At 44.7% G+C, this 18,181-nt stretch overlaps 1 protein-coding gene across 2 annotated transcripts in view; it reads right to left on the bottom strand.

Moving 5' to 3' along the window:
* The window catches only part of LOC118394736 (pre-B-cell leukemia transcription factor 1-like), an 80,988-nt gene that overhangs the window by 11,673 nt on the left and 51,134 nt on the right, over window positions 1-18,181 (bottom strand). The gene's annotated exons all lie outside the window — the stretch shown is intronic.

Here is an 18,181-nt window from a genome sequence, read left to right as displayed (position 1 = left end):
GAGCATCCTGGCGGGCTGTATCACCGCCTGGTACGGCAACTGCTCCGCCCTCAACCGTAAGGCTCTCCAGAGGGTAGTGAGGTCTGCACAACGCATCACCGGGGGCAAACTACCTGCCCTCCAGGACACCTACACCACCCGATGTTACAGGAAGGCCATAAAGATCATCAAGGACATCAACCACCCGAGCCGCTGCCTGTTCACCCCACTATCATCCAGAAGGTGAGGTCAGTACAGGTGCATCAAAGCTGGGACCGAGATACTGAAAAACAGCTTCTATCTCAAGGCCATCAGACTGTTAAACAGCCACCACTAACATTGAGTGGCTGCTGCCAACACACTGACACTGACACTGACTCAACTCCAGCCACTTTAATAATGGGAATTGATGGGAAATGATGTAAATATATCACTAGCCACTTTAAACAATGCTACCTTATATAATGTTACTTACCCTACATTATTCATCTCATATGCATACGTATATACTGTACTCTATATCATCGACTGCATCCTTATGTAATACATGTATCACTAGCCACTTTAACTATGCCGCTTTGTTTACATACTCATCTCATATGTATATACTGTACTCTATACCATCTACTGTATCTTGCCTATGCTGCTCTGTACCATCACTTATTCATGTATCCTTATGTACATATTCTTTATCCCCTTACACTGTGTATAAGACAGTAGTTTTGGAATTGTTAGTTAGATTACTTGTTGGTTATTACTGCATTGTCGGAACTAGAAGCACAAGCATTTCACTACACTCACATTAACATCTGCAAACCATGTGTATGTGACAAATAAAATTAGATATGATTTGATTTGAGTACCACAGAGTGCAGAAGGATGTTTCATGGCTCATACCCCCACAGACACTGAGCTCTCTGCTACCTCCCCCCTCCAGCCAGTACCACAGAGTGCAGAAGGATGTTTCATGGCTCATACCCCCACAGACACTGAGCTCTCTGCTACCTCCCCCCTCCAGCCAGTACCACAGAGTGCAGAAGGATGTTTCATGGCTCATACCCCCACAGACACTGAGCTTTCTGCTACCTCCCCCCTCCAGCCAGTACCACAGAGTGCAGAAGGATGTTTCATGGCTCATACCCCCACAGACACTGAGCTCTCTGCTACCTCCCCCCTCCAGCCAGTACCACAGAGTGCAGAAGGATGTTTCATGGCTCATACCCCCACAGACACTGAGCTTTCTGCTACCTCCCCCCTCCAGCCAGTACCACAGAGTGCAGAAGGATGTTTCATGGCTCATACTCCCACAGACACTGAGCTCTCTGCTACCTCCCCCCTCCAGCCATTACCACAGAGTGCAGAAGGATGTTTCATGGCACATACCCCCACAGACACTGAGCTTTCTGCTACCTCCCCTCCAGCCAGTACCACAGAGTGCAGAAGGATGTTTCATGGCTCATACCCCCACAGACACTGAGCTTTATATACCCACCCCCCAGCCAGTACAAAAGAGTGACTGAAGGATGTTTCATGGCTCCTGGACCCCACAGACACTGAGCTTCACTGCTGGTACTGGACCCCTCCAGCCAGTACCACAGAGTGCAGAAGGATGTTTCATGGCTCCTGGACCCCTGTTTCACAGACACTGAGGGCTGTTTCACTCCTCCTGGACCAACAGCCAGTACCACAGGTAGTGCAAAGGATGTTTCATGGCTGGACCATAGGGCTCCCACAGACACTGAGCAACAGGGCTGTTTCCTCCCCAGCCTGGACCAACCTGTTTCACAGGTACTGCCAGACAGGGCTGTGTTTCATGGCTGGACCAACAGGGCTCCCACAGACACTGAGCTTCACTATGGTACTGGACCAACAGCCATTACCACAGAGTGCAGAAGGATGTTTTACATGGTACATACCAACAATGCACTAGATACAGGGCTGTATTTATATACCCTGGACCACACCTACAAAACAGGGCTGTTAACTTGGACCAGACTGTTTTCACTTGGTTCTGACCAGGGCTGTGTTCACTATGATACTGGACCAACAGGGCTGTGTTTCACTATGGTACTGGACCAACAGGGCTTTTCACTATGGTACTGGACCAACAGGGCTGTTTCACTATGATACTGGACCAACAGGGCTGTTTTACTATGGTACTGGACCAACAGGGCTGTTTCACTATGGTCCTGGACCAACAGGGCTGTTTCACTATGGTACTGGACCAACAGGGCTGTTTCACTATGGTACTGGACCAACAGGGCTGTTTCACTATGGTACTGGACCAACAGGGCTGTTTTACTATGGTACTGGACCAACAGGGCTGTTTCACTATGGTACTGGACCAACAGGGCTGTGTTTCACTATGGTACTGGACCAACAGGGCTGTGTTTCAATATGGTACTGGACCAACAGGGCTGTTTTACTATGGTACTGGACCAACAGGGTTGTTTCACTATGGTACTGGACCAACAGGGCTGTTTTACTATGGTACTGGACCAGGGCTGTTTCACTATGGTACTGGACCAACAGGGCTGTGTTCCACTATGGTACTGGACCAACAGGGCTGTTTCACTATGGTACTGGACCAACAGGGCTGTTTCACCATGGTACTGGACCAGGGTTGTGTTTCACTATGGTACTGGACCAGGGCTGTGTTTCACTAGGTTGTGTTTCACTATGGTACTGGACCAACAGGGCTGTGTTTCACTATGGTACTGGACCAACAGGGCTGTTTTCACTATGGTACTGGACCAACAGGGCTGTTTCACTATGGTTTGTGTTTCACTATGATACTGGACCAACAGGGCTGTTTTACTATGGTACTGGACCAACAGGGCTGTTTCACTATGGTACTGGACCAACAGGGCTGTTTCACTATGGTACTGGACCAACAGGGCTGTTTCACTATGGTACTGGACCAACAGGGCTGTTTCACTATGGTACTGGACCAACAGGGCTGTTTTCACTATGGTACTGGACCAACAGGGCTGTTTGATACTGGACCAGGGCTGGGTACCTGGACCAACAGGGCTGTTTTACTATGGTACTGGACCAACAGGGCTGTTTCACTATGGTACTGGACCAACAGGGTTGTGTTTCACTATGGTACTGGACCAACAGGGCTGTGTTTCAATATGGTACTGGACCAACAGGGCTGTTTTCACTATGGTACTGGACCAACAGGGCTGTTTTCACTATGGTACTGGACCAACAGGGCTCTGTTTCACTATGGTAGGGCACTATGGTACTGGACCAACAGGGCTGTTTCACTCATGGTACTGGACTAGGGCTGTTTCACTATGGTACTGGACCAACAGGTTTCACATGGTACTGGACCAACAGGGCTGTTTCACTATGATACTGGACCAACAGGGCTGTGTTCCACTATGGTACTGGGGCTGTTTCTGGACCAACAGGGCTGTTTCACTATGGTACTGGACCAACAGGGCTGTTTCACCATGGTACTGGACCAGGGTTGTGTTTCACTATGGTACTGGACCAACAGGGCTGTTTCACTATGGTACTGGACCAGGGGTGTTTCACTATGGTACTGGACCAACAGGGCTGTTTCACTATGGTACTGGACCAACAGGGCTGTTTCACTATGGTACTGGACCAGGGTTGTGTTTCACTATGGTACTGGACCAACAGGGCTGTTTTACTATGGTACTGGACCAACAGGGCTGTTTCACTATGGTACTGGACCAACAGGGCTGTTTCACTATGGTACTGGACCAACAGGGCTGTGTTTCACTATGGTACTGGACCAACAGGGCTGTTTCACTATGGTACTGGACCAACAGGGCTGTGTTTCACTATGGTACTGGACCAGGCTGTGTTTCATTAGGCTGTGTTTCACTATGGTACTGGACCAACAGGGCTGTGTTTCACTATGGTACTGGACCAACAGGGCTGTGTTTCACTATGGTACTGGACCAACAGGGCTGTGTTTCACTATGGTACTGGACCAACAGGGCTCTGTTTCACTATGATACTGGACCAACAGGGCTGTGTTTCACTATGGTACTGGACCAACAGGGCTGTTTCACTATGGTACTGGACCAACAGGGCTGTTTCACTATGGTACTGGACCAACAGCGCTGTTTCACTATGGTACTGGACCAACAGCGCTGTTTCACTATGGTACTGGACCAACAGGGCTGTTTCACTATGGTACTGGACCAGGGCTGTTTCACTATGGTACTGGACCAACAGGGCTGTTTCACTATGGTACTGGACCAGGGCTGTTTCACTATGGTACTGGACCAACAGGGCTGTTTCACTATGGTACTGGACCAACAGGGCTGTTTCACTATGGTACTGGACCAGGGCTGTTTCACTATGGTACTGGACCAGGGCTGGTACTGGACCAGGGCTGTTTCACTATGGTACTGGACCAGGGCTGTTTCACTATGGTACTGGACCAGGGCTGTTTCACTATGGTACTGGACCAACAGGGCTGTTTTCACTATGATACTGGACCAACAGGGCTGTTTCACTATGGTACTGGACCAACAGGGCTGTGTTTCACTATGGTACTGGACCAACAGGGCTGTTTCACTATGGTACTGGACCAACAGTTATGTTTCACTATGGTACTGGACCAACAGGGCTGTTTCACTATGGTACTGGACCAACAGGGCTGTTTCACTATGGTACTGGACCAACAGGGCTGTGTTTCACTATGGTACTGGACCAGGGCTGTGTTTCACTATGGTACTGGACCAACAGGGCTGTTTCACTATGGTACTGGACCAACAGGGCTGTATTTCACTATGGTACTGGACCAACAGGGCTGTTTCACTATGATACTGGACCAGGGCTGTTTCACTATGGTACTGGACCAACAGGGCTGTTTCACTATGATATTGGACCAACAGGGCTGTTTCACTATGGTACTGGACCAGGGCTGTGTTTCACTATGATACTGGACCAACAGGGCTGTTTCACTATGGTACTGGACCAACAGGGCTGTGTTTCACTATGGTACTGGACCAACAGGGCTGTTTCACTATGGTACTGGACCAACAGGGCTGTGTTTCACTATGATACTGGACCAACAGGGCTGTGTTTCACTATGGTACTGGACCAACAGGGCTGTGTTCCACTATGGTACTGGACCAACAGGGCTGTGTTTCACTATGGTACTGGACCAACAGGGCTGTGTTTCACTATGGTACTGGACCAACAGGGCTGTGTTTCACTATGGTACTGGACCAACAGGGCTGTGTTCCACTATGGTACTGGACCAACAGTTATGTTTCACTATGGTACTGGACCAACAGGGCTGTGTTTCACTATGGTACTGGACCAGGGCTGTTTCACTTATGGTACTGGACCAGGCTGTGTTTCACTATGGTACTGGACCAGGCTGTGTTTCACTATGGTACTGGACCAGGCTGTGTTTCACTATGGTACTGGACCAGGCTGTGTTTCACTATGGTACTGGACCAGGGCTGTTTCACTTATGGTACTGGACCAGGCTGTGTTTCACTATGGTACTGGACCAGGCTGTGTTTCACTATGGTACTGGACCAGGCTGTGTTTCACTATGGTACTGGACCAGGGCTGTGTGTTGTGGACCACACTGCTCTCCCTCTGTCTGCCACTAGAAGGCTCCCTAAGTAAAGGAGCAGAGCTTTCTGTCTCCTCACAGAGGTGGTGAAAACAACCAGGTGTGGCCTGTTCATTTCATCCACCATCTTTACCAACAAAGACAGGCAGCATACACTACACTATCAGGACAGAGTGTCCTGCATCAATTCATCTATATACTAACCAACTATAAGGGCTAAATCATTCCCTGTAAACATGCAGTATTTACAATTGCTAAGAGTGACAATTTGACAGAATCTCGGTAAATGACAGTGGCTTGCTGAGAGAGAGATGTGCTGGAGTAGACTGTCTGTCTGGCACAGGTTTCAGTATGTTGCTAGGCTCTGGTCTGTGGCTTTGTCCGTGGGATGAGCTGCCTGCCTGCTGACCTCTCAGTGAGAGAGACATCAAGATGGATTCTCAGGCCGTCATGGAGAACCGGTCTCTCCCATGAACCCTCTCCCCTCCTCCTTCCCCTCCCCCTCCCCTCCCCTCCCCCTCCCTCACCCCAATCAGCTCCACCATCCGAGCATGCAGACTCAGGAGGCAAATGTCAATGGCTATCAGACGACTGGAAAGGTCAGGGGTTCAGAAAGAAAAGTGTGTGTGTGCGTGCGTGTGCGTGTGTGTGTGTGTGTGTGTGTGTGTGTGTGTGTGTGTGTGTGTGTGTGTGTGTGTGTGTGTGTGTGTGTGTGTGCGTGTGTGCGTGCGTGCGTGCGTGCGTGCGTGCGTGTGTGTGTGTGTGCGTGTGTGTTGCGGGCGTTGACTTCTGTCAATATTTCTCCTGCCTGCATTCCTTCAAAACTTAAAAAGCCCTAAAGCTACACATCATTTCCACCTCAGTCAGTCAACTCCTAACTCATCTCTCATTCCTCAGCCGTAGAACCCTCCCAACAGACCAACTCTCAGACACTGTCTCTCCAGTCACAGTCACTATCTCTAACCTCCGTGTCCCCTCTGAATTTAAAAGACTGAGACGAGATATAGAGAACAACAATATCGCCTTGCTATTCCTCACAGTCCAGTAGGACAACTTGACTAGAATACTGTGGGGTTCTTCTGACAACAACATGTAGGCTACTTCCGACTGGAGAGGAAATCTAATGGACCAAACAGATTTTTTTATTCCCCATATCTTCCAGTACAAGACTAAAAGCATGAAATGGATTAAATAAACACAATTAATAAAAAGAATCATACAATTCACTGTGCTGTGACATAATAACTCAAACCATAGCAATCAGCTTTATTTATTCCTGTTCAGTAAGGACAATGAAATCGATTAAAGGCCTTAATTCCAGTCCAGCATCAGTGAACTCTGTCACCCTAAAACTTTACATTATCATAATTATCTGGCAATAGGAGGCAGATTGATAATGCTACACCATAAATAAAATAAGAAAATGGCGCCGGAGAAGAAGGCTGACGTTTTACATGTCACCAACCAATTGTGTTTTTGTTAGTTTATTTGCGTTGTTTGTAACTTATTTTCTACATAGTGTTGCTGCTACCATCGCTTATGGCCGAAAATAGCTGCTGGACATCGGGACTGCGAATACTATGAACATACAGCTTGCTGGTTATAAAAAATAACAGTGGCGTCTGGTAAGACAAGGAGCGGCGGACTATGTATTTTTGTCAATAACAGCAGGTGCACGATATCTAACGAATTCACAAGCTATTGCTCGCCTGAGGTAGAGTATCTCATGATATGCTGTAGACCACACTATCTCCCTAGAGTGTTTTTTTCGAAGCTGTTCGTAACCACCACAGACTGAGGCTGGCACTAAGACAGCATTGAATGAGCTGTATTTCGCCATTAGCAAACAAGAAAACGCTCACCCAGAGGAAGCGCTTCTAGTAGCCTGGGACTTTAATGCAGGGAAACTTAAATCTGTTTTACCAAATTTCTATCAGCATGTTAAATGTGCAACCAGAGGGAAAAAAAACTCTGGACCACCTTTACTCCACACACAGAGACGCATACAAGGCTCTCCCTCACCCTCCATTTGGCAAGATGACCATAATTATATCCTCCTGATTCCTGCTTACAAGCTAAAATTAAAGCAGGAAGCACCAGTGACTAGATCAATAATGGTCAGATGAACCATGGTCAGATGAAGCAGATGCTAAGCTACAGGACTGTTTTGCTAACACAGACTGGAATAGGTTCCGTGATTCCTCCGATGGCATTGAAGAGTACACCACATCATTGGCTTCATCAATAAGTGCATCGATGACATCGTCCCCATAGTGACCGTACGTACATACCCCAACCAGAAGCTATGGATAACAGGCAACATCCACACTGAGCTGAAGGCTAGAGCTGTCGGGATCAAGGAGCGAGACTCTAACCCGGAAGCTTATAAGAAATTAGAGGTTGACCGATCATGATTTTTCAACGCAGATACCGATACCGATTATTGGAGAACCAAAAAAAGCCAATACCAATTAATCACCCGGTTTTTATACATATATTTGTAATAATGACATTTACAACAATACTGAATGAACAATGAACAATGAACACTTTTATTTTAACTTAACCTCTTAAGACTAGGCCTCAATACTGCCCCCTTTGGAGGAAGTGCATGCCCATAGTAAACTGAAAATATTTTTTCCCAAAATTGCTAATATATGCATATAATTATTATTGAATAGAAAACACTCCAAAGTTTCTAAAACCGTTTAAATTATGTCTGTATGTAAAGCAGAACTCTCAGGGCAGCCTTTCTCCCAAACTCTCTCTTGTCAAGAGAAAAGTTGGGTCAACTTTGACGTCATCGCCCCCACCCTTCCCAGGCAGCTACCGATCTGGGAACAGTATGTATGTGTTCAGCGCGATGCCTGCTTTCAAATGGCGCGTTCATTGCGAGCCCTCGTCGTTTGGCGGGCGAAAATGTTCGGGTCACTCTCAAATACATGCACTCTATTGCGTGCGGCCGATTTGGGGCACGTTCTTTTCCAAGGAACAGCAATTGAAGGCGGTTTGTCTGTTCGCGCTGATCATTATTTTACATGCTAAAAACATCATAAAGCTCGATTCTGCACATAGTTTGACCAGTTTAGTCGACATATAATATGTAAATTTGAAGTTTTGACGCGCAAGAGTGCGGGATCAGAAGTCATTTTGGGTGCATTTCAGCTGAAGCTGTTAGCATATGCTAATACAGAGACACACAACGTGAAACCAAACGATGTATTGGGTAAGTATGACTCCTTCTACGTCTTCTGATCGAAGAACATCAAAGGTAAGGGAATATTTATGTGGTTATTTTGGGTTTCTGTGGACTCCAAACGTAGAGGAGACATACTGCTAATATCTGAGCGCCGTCTCACTGTATAGCCAGTGTACGAATTCTGTAACGTTAAAAATAAATGTAATACAGCGGTTGCATTAAGAAGAAGTGTATCTTTGTAACTATATGTAGAACATGTATATTTAGTCATGTTTATTGCTTGTTATCTGACGTTATCTGTCGGAGCTATCATCATTTCTCCAGACATTTGAGTAGCATTTTTTGAAATGTCGTCATTGTAAACAGAGATTTATGGATATAAATGGCATATTATTGAAAAAGAAAAATGTATTGTGTAACATGTAATATTACTGTCATCTGATGAAGATTTTAAAAAGGTTAGTGAATTATTTATTTTTTAATCCTGCTTTTATAATTTTATATTTTCTGGGATAAAATGGCTGCCTCTCGTCTTTTGTTTCGGTGGTGGTCTAATATAAATATGTGCTATGTTTTCACCGTAAAACATTTTAGAAATCTGACTTGCTGGGTAGATGAACAAGGTGTTTATCTTTCATTTGAGCTATTGGACTTGTTAATGTGTGGAGGTTAAATATTTCTAAGAATATGTTTTTGCATTTTGCGTTATGGTAATGAGCTTGAGCCGTAGTCACGATACCGGATCCGGGATGGGTCGCCGCAAGAAGTTAATATAATACATAAATCAAATCTATTTAGTCTTAAATAAATAATGAAACATGCTCAATTTGGTTTAAATAATACAAAAACACAGTGTTGGAGAAGAAAGTAAAAGTGCAATATGTGCCATGTAAAAAAAGCTAACGTTTAAGTTCCTTACTTAGAACATGAGAACATATGAAGCTGGTGGTTCAATATTCCCAGTTCTTCAATTTTTCCAGTTAACCTCTTCAACCTATGGAGGCGCTATTTCATTATTGGATAAAAAAACGTGCCCGTTTTAAGTGCAATATTTTGTCACAAAAAGATGCTCGACTATGCATATAATTGACAGCTTTGGAAAGAAAACACTTTGACGTTTCCAAAACTGCAAAGATATTATCTGTGAGTGCCACAGAACTGATGCTACAGGCGAAACCAAGATTAAACTTCAAACAGGAAATTAGCTGAATTTTTGAGGCTCTGTTTTCCATTGTCTCCTTATATGGCTGTGAATGCGCCAGGAATGAGCCTGCCCTTTCTGTCGTTTCCCCAAGATGTCTGCAGCATTGTGACGTGTTTGTAGGCATATCATTGGAAGATTGGCGATAAGAGACTACATTTACCAGGTGTCCGCCCGGTGTCCTTTATCTAAATTGGTGCGTAATCTTCAGCTGCAGGCATTTTCCCATGGGATTCAGAGGGGAAAGCACACTTCCACGAACGATATATCATCGAAGAGATATGTGAAAAACACCTTGAGGATTGATTCTAAACAACGTTTGCCATGTTTCAGTTGATATTATGGAGATAATTTGGAAAAAAGTTTGGCGTTTTGATGACTGAATTTTCTGTTTTTTTTGGTAGCCAAACGTGATGTACCAAACGGAGCGATTTCTCCTATACAAAGAATATTTTTGGACAAACTGAACATTTGCTATCTAACTGAGAGTCTCCATATTGATTTCATTTGCGATTTTCATGAATAGTTAACATTGTGTTATGCTAATGAGCTTGCGGATAGATTTACACAATCCTGGATACAGGTTTTTTTCGTAGCTCAACGTGACGCAGAAAACGGAGCGATTTGTCCTAAACAAATAATCTTTCAGGAAAAACTGAACATTTGCTATCTAACTGAGAGTCTCCTCATTGAAAACATCCAAAGTTCTTCAAAGGTAAATTACTTTATTTGAATGCTTTTCTGGTTTTTGTGAAAATGTTGCCTGCTGAATGCTAACGCTAAATGCTACGCTAGCTATCAATAGCTATCAATACTGTTACACAAATGCTTGTTTTGCTATGGTTGAGAAGCATATTTTGAAAATCTGAGATGACAGTGTTGTTAACAAAAGGCTAAGCTTGAGAGCTAGCATATTGATTTCATTTCATTTGCGATTTTCATGAATAGTTAACGTTGCGTTATGGTAATGAGCTTGAGGCTGTATTTACGATCCCGGATCCGGGATGGCTCGTCGCAACAGTTTGAGAAGTTTTTGGTTGTAGTTATTATAGGAATTATGACGTGTCGACTATTTCTAACTATACCATTTGTATTTCATATACCTTTGACTAATGGATGTACTAATAGGCACTTTAGTATTGCCAGCCTAATCCCAGCAGTTGATAGGCTTGAAGTCATAAACAGAGCTGTGAAGCAAGCATTGCTAAGAGCTGCTGGCAAACACAGTAAAGTTTGAATTAATGTTTACGAGCCTGCTGCCGCCTACCACCGCTCAGTGAGACTGCTCTATCAAATCATAGACTTAATTATAATATAATAAACACAGAAATACAAGCCGTTGGTCATTAATATGGTAAAATCCGGAAACTATAATTTCGAAAACAAAACGTTTATTCTTTCGCATTTTTCGCAAATGCGCTTTTGTTAAATCATCCCCTGTTTGGCGAAGTAGGCTGTGATTCAATGACAAATTAACAGGCACCTTATTGATTATATGCAAAGCAGGACAAGCTAGTTAACCTAGTAATATCATCAACCATGTGTAGCTAACTAGTGATTATGTGAAGATTGATTGTGTCTTATAAGATAGGTTTAATGCTAGCTAGCAACTGAACCTTGGCTCCTTGCTGCACTCGCGTAACAGGTGGTCAGCCTGCCACGCATTTCCCTTGTGGAATGCAATGTAATAGGCCGTAATCGGCATCCAAAAAGACAGATTACCGATTGTTATGAAAACTTTAAATCAGCCCTAATTAATCGGCCATGCCGATTAAATCGGTCAACCTCTATAAGAAATCCCGTTATGCCCTCCAATGAACCATCAAACAGTCAAAGCATCAATACAGGACTAAGATCAAATCGTACTACACCGGCTCTGATGCTCGTCGGATGTGGCAGGGCTTGCAAACCATTACAGACTACAAAGGGAAGCACAGCTGAGAGCTGCCCAGTGACACAAGCCTACCAGACGAGCAAAACTACTTCTATGCATGCTTCAAGGCAAATAACACTGAAACATGCATGAGAGCACCAGCTGTTCCGCAGCCGACCAGGACGTGTAGTGCGAGCATGCGTTGACCAACTGGCAAGTGTCTTCACTGACATTTTCAACCTCTCCCTGTCCGATTCTGTAATACAAACATGTTTCAAGCAGACCATCATAGTGCCTGTGCCCAAGAATACTAAGGTAACCTGCCTAAATGACTACCGACCCGTAGCACTCAAGTCTGTATCCCTGAAGTGCTTTGAAAGGCTGGTCATAGCTCACATCAACACCATTATCCTAGAAACCCAAGCCCCACTCCAATTTGCATACCGCCCCAACAGATCCACAGATGATGCAATCTCTATTGCACTCCACACTGCCCTTTCCCATCTGGACAAAAGGAATACCTATGTGGGAATGTCATTCATTGACTACAGCTCAGCGTTCAACACCATAGTGTCCTCAAAGCCCATCAATAAGCTAAGGTCCCTGGGACTAAACACCTCCCTCTGCAACTGGATCCTGGACTTCCTGACGGGCCGCCCCCAGAGAGTGAGGGTAGACAACAACACATCCGCCAAGCTCACCCTCAACACAGGAGCCCCTCAGGGGTGCGTGTTCAGTCCCCTCCTGAACTCCCTGTTCACCCATGACTACACAGACGGGCACGATTCCAACACCATCATTAAGTTTGCTGATGACACAATAGTGGTAGGCCTGGTCACCGACAACAACGAGACAGCCTATAGGGAGGAGGTCAGAGACCTGGCCGTGTGCCAGGATAACAACCTCTCCCTCAATGTGATCAAGACAACGGAGATGATTGTGGACTACAGGAAAAAGAGGACAAAGCACACCCCCATTCTCATTGATGGGGCTGCAGTGGAGCTGGTTGAGAGCTTCAAGTTCGTTGGTGTCCACATCACCAACAAACTAGAATGGTCCAAACACACCAAGACAGTCATAAAGAGGGCACGACAAAACCTATTCCCCTTCAGGAGACTGAAAAGATTTGGCATGGGTCCTCAGATCCTCAAAAGGTTCTACAGCTGCACTATCGAGAGCATCCTGACTGGTTGCATCACTGCCTGGTATGGCAACTGCTCGGCCGAGTACATCACTGGGGCCAAGCTTCCTGCCATACAGGACCTCTATACCAGACGGGAAGACCCTAAAAATTGTCAAAGACTCCAGCCACCCTAGACATAGACTGTTCTCTCTGCTACCGCACGGCAAGCGGTACCGGAGCGCCAAGTCTAGGTCCAAGAGGCATCTAAACAGCTTCTACTCCCAAGCCATAAGACTCCTGAACATCTAATCAAATGGCTACCCAGGCTATTTGTATTGCCCCCCCCTCCCCTTCTCTTACGCTGCTCTCTGTTATTATCTATGCATAGTCACTTTAATAACTCTACCTACATACTACCTCAATTACCTCAACTAATCTGTGCCCCCACACATCGACTCTGTACCGGTACCCCCTGTATATAGTCTTGCTATTGTTACTTTACTACTGCTATTTAACTACTTGTTACTTTTATTTCATATTATTATTAATATTTTTTAAACTGCATTGTTGGTTAGAAGCTTGTAAGTAAGCATTTCACTGTAAGGTTCACTGTAATACCTGTTGTATTCGGGGCATGTGAATAAGAAAATTGGATTTGATTTGAATTGTAGCAACAATGGTAATAGCGATATCTGGAATTACTGAAACAGTAAACCAATTTCCAGATACACATTAATGATAGCAAGCAATATATAGGCCTATTGGGGCCCTTCTTTGTGTAGGTTTTAAAACCTCTTTGTGTTCCAAAGGTATTGAAACTCCTGAAGGGGCAAGTCTACGGACCCCCCCCCCACTGCTACTCTCTATTGTCATCTATGCATAGTCACTTTAATAATTCTACCTACATGTACATATTACCTCAACTGTACCGTTACTCCGTGTATGTAGTCTCGCTATTGTTATTTTACTGCTGCTCTTTAATTACTTGTTACTTTTATTTCTTATTCTTATCCATATTTTTTTTTAACTGCACTGTTGTTTCGGGGCTCGTAAGCAAGCATTTCACTGTAAGGTCCACCACACCTGTTGTATTCGGCGCATGTAACTAAAACAATTTGATTTTGATTTGTAATAAATGGCTGTTCCACAACATCAAATGAAAACCTTGGTATTGTTAGAATGGTGTTGTTTCCCATTGGTCCAACTCATTGATAGGTCTCTCAGGCCAGTATTCTCAGACCATCTGTACGTGGAGGAACATGGTTGGTTTGCAGTGGGTCTTATTTCAGACTAACAGTGTGTTTCTATAAAAAGACTGCCATCATTTCATCTTGACCGTTACAGACAGGCTTTAATTGAACAGTGAGAGGACTCACAATCTCCCTCCCTCTGTACTCATGTTTAATTCAACCTGTTTAATATCTCTCTCTCTCTCTCTGAATTAAGACTATTGTTTTGTTTTCGTTCAAATGACAGCTCATAGTCCGAACTTTTCTGTCTTATTGGGGTGTAAGATGTTTGCAAAGCACAAGTCTGAACACAAACACAAACCTACCACGCAGCCACCCATACAAACACACAGAAAATACAAATCCTTAAAACAGCCCTCTCTGCATATTGGCAGACTACCTCTCTCTCAGCCCCCAGCCCCGGCTCCCAGTGAGCGCGTTTAAATGAAAGCATGTTTAATTAATGATGTTGAAGTATTCTGTCACAATTAGGAAGATGTACGGCCAAACAAGGCAGCAGTGATTTCCCTGACAGCCATGATGAAGGTTTACCTTCCTCGCCTCTGACTGGCAGCTAGCAACCAACGCTGGACCGGTTCCATTTCACGTCGATACAGTAACGCAATACACTCCTCTGCAGTTCTGTGTGTATGTGTGTGTGCGTATGTCTGTATGTGTGTGTGTATGTACTGTATGTCTGTGTGTGAGTGTGGGTGCGTGCGTGCGTGCACATATCCGTGTGTATGTGCTTCCTCTACCTTGGTCTGGACGAAGTCACAGTGCCAGGCATATAAGCAGGGTTTGTATTGATTCTGTGGGCACACGTCATCCAGGGTTTCAGTTATTCATAAATCAGCTGTGTTCCTGACACAGGAGCGCAGTGCTGTCTGTGTGGGCCTGTCTCTGTGTGTGTGTCTCTGTGTGTCTGTGTGTGTGTGTGTGTGTGTGTGTGTGTGTGTGTGTGTGTGTGTGTGTGTGTGTGTGTGTGTGTGTGTGTGTGTGTGTGTGTGTGTGTGTGTGTGTGTGTGTGTGTGTGTGTGTGTGTGTGTGTGTGTGTGTGTGTGTGTATTTGGGCCACAGTCAGCGGGAGTGGTTGCGACAGCAACATGCTAATGGAACATCACTACCATTCATCCCTGCCACACGGCATTCTGGGACAGAAAAAAACAACAACCTGAAATCCTGAAGAAGCAGTTTGATGATTTACAATGGACATGGTGAGTATCACAAACAACTAAAACAAATTATCAACAATATCCCTAGACCTTAGAGGGAAATTCACCTCTGTTTCACTGTATATGCCCATTCATATGGAATCATCGCTCAAGGCATTAAACTCATCCACTGCTCTGCATGTGTTGGTATCATGGTATGAGGAATCTGTCAGCACAGAAACAATACATTATATTAAATTCTGAGTGGTTCATCTGATAGAAGCATAAGCTACTGATGCTAAGCAGCGTAATATTTATTACATGTATGGGTATCTACTGGCATGGGTAGCACAGTCAATCTACAAGCATGTTATGTTCCTTATTTTAAATCATCAAGCAGTTTTGTCCTTAGAAATGTTTACTCCCCACTGTGTTCACAGGAAAGTCTCCTTGGCCCAAAATGTCCACTCCATCACCAGATAATGGGGACTAGAACAACTCTGGTACACAAGGGCAAAGCCATAAAGAACCTCTAAAACACTTGCTTTATGCTTTATCAGCCATCTCCAGAGTCATGTTTGAAAGCGGGCCGAACCCAGAGTGTTATAGCTGACAGAGGCCGGGCAGACGACAAGGACAATAAAAAAATAAGGGAATAAGAAAGAGAGAGAGTGGAGGAAGAAGGAAGGTTGGGGAAAAAAGTGGAGAGGGATGGATTTATGGAGGGAGGGAGAGAGGAAAGTCGAAAAATAAAAATGGAATATGAAAGCGAGGAGGTGTCAATTAAAAAAATGAACCCCAGTGCATTTGGGAAGTGACAGCTGGTGGGAGACGAGCTGACAGGCGTCACATTAGGCGGATTTGGTGGCCGCTCCCTCCCCTTCCTCCCCTCCTCTCCCCCTCCTCCGCACTGGTGACTGATCGACCGGCCGATGGTTCCTCATGCAGTTAGATGCAGTGAAAGAGGCCAGATGAGGCATGGCAGCGCAGAGCAAGGGGAGCAGGGCAAGACAAGGTCCACACAAGGCACCAACTTGGTGGGTGTTTTTCAGCTAAACTTTCCCCTAAATTTACTCCTAATAACTGTAATGATGGTGCCGGTCATTTGAGGCTGAAGCAGGCCAGGCTGAGTCTTGAGGGGCCGGTCCCGATAACGAGGCAGCAGCAGCCAAACGCCTCCCTCCTGCCAGAGGAGGAAAGACCATTCAGACCCATTCAGACCCCCCCACCCCCCCACAGTCCATTAAAATAATGTATTATTCAAAATAGGCAATACATTAGGCCCCAAGCAATCGTCTGTCCTTTCTTAAGGTGTCTTAAAATATATCGTCTTGATCTAATCAAACCCATGCTCGGATTCATGCAGTTTTAATCGCCCCGGGGCGTCAATGGAAATCATGATGGCTGAATATCCTCTTCTTGATAAGTTGCAAGTGTTGTTGAGCAGGGAGATGTATAGTCAGCTAACTATGAGAGAGTTAAAGGCCTCTATATGAAGTATTATAAAGTGCATTCGGAAAGTATTCAGACCCCTTCCCTTTTTCCACATATTGTTATGTTACATCCTTATTGATTTTTTTTAAATTTATTTTTAAACCCATCAATCTACAACCAATACCATATCATGACAAATTGAAAACAGGTTTTTAGACATTTTTGCAAATTGATAAAAAATTATAAACAGAAATACCTTATTTACATAAGTATTCAGACACTTTGATATGACTTGAAATTGAGCTCATGTGCATCCTGTTTCCATTGATCATCTTTGAGATGTTTCTAAAACTTGATTAGAGTACACCTGTGGTAAATTCAAATGATTGGACATGATTTGTAAAGGCACACACCTGTCTATATAAAGGTCCCACAGTTGATAGTGCATGTCAAAGCAAAAACCAAGCCATGAGGTCGAAGGAATATACCTTAGAGGTTTGAGAGAGAATTGTGTCAGGCACAGATCTGGGGAAGGGTAGCAAAAACTTTCTGCAGCACTGAAGGTCCCCAAGAACACAGTGGCCTCCATCATTGTTAAATGTAAGAAGTTTGGAACCACCAAGACTTTTCCTAGAGCTGGTCCCCTGGCCAAACTGAGCAATCGGGGAAGAGGGCCTTGGTCAGGGAGGTGACCAAGAACCCAATGGTCACTCTGACAGAGCTCCAAGTGTTCCACTGTGGAAAAGGAAGAACCTTCCAGAAGGACGGTGAAGGATGGTAGTGCTTCACCAAAATTCTCGGGACCTCAGACTGGGAGCGAAGGCTCACCTTCTAACAGGACAACCCTAAGCACACATCAAAAAACAATGCAGGAGTGGCTTCGGGACAAGTCTCTGAATGTCCTTGAGTGGCTCAGCCAGAGCCAGGACTTGAACCCGATCAAACATTTCTGGAAAGATCTGAAAATAGTTGTGCAGTGACGCTCCCCATCCAACCTAACAGAGCTTGAGAGGATCTGCAGAGGAAAATGGGAGAAACTCCCCAAATACAGGTGTGCCAAGATTGTAGCGTCATACCCAAGAAGACTCGAGGCTGTAAATGCTGCCAAAGGTGTAAATTTGCTAACATTTCTAAAAACCTGTTTTTGCTTTGTCATTATGGGTTATTGTGTGTAGATTGATGAGGGAAATAAACAATTTAATCCATTTAGAATAAGGCGTAACAAAATGTGGAAAAACGTAACGTAACAAAATGTGGAAAAACGTAACGTAACAAAATGTGGAAAAAGTCAAGGGGTCTGAATACTTTCTGAATGCACTGTATACCCTAGACAGGCTCACTTTTGGTGGGAACATCTTCTGATCACATACAGCACAACAAGTAATACAGTGTCTGGTAGATTTCATTCAGT

The sequence above is a fragment of the Oncorhynchus keta genome, chromosome 15 (assembly GCF_023373465.1).
Source record: "Oncorhynchus keta strain PuntledgeMale-10-30-2019 chromosome 15, Oket_V2, whole genome shotgun sequence".
In the NCBI taxonomy this organism is placed as follows: Eukaryota; Metazoa; Chordata; class Actinopteri; order Salmoniformes; family Salmonidae; genus Oncorhynchus; species Oncorhynchus keta.
The sequence above is the reverse complement of the archived record's forward strand: the minus strand, read 5'-3'. Positions and strand labels throughout refer to the sequence as shown.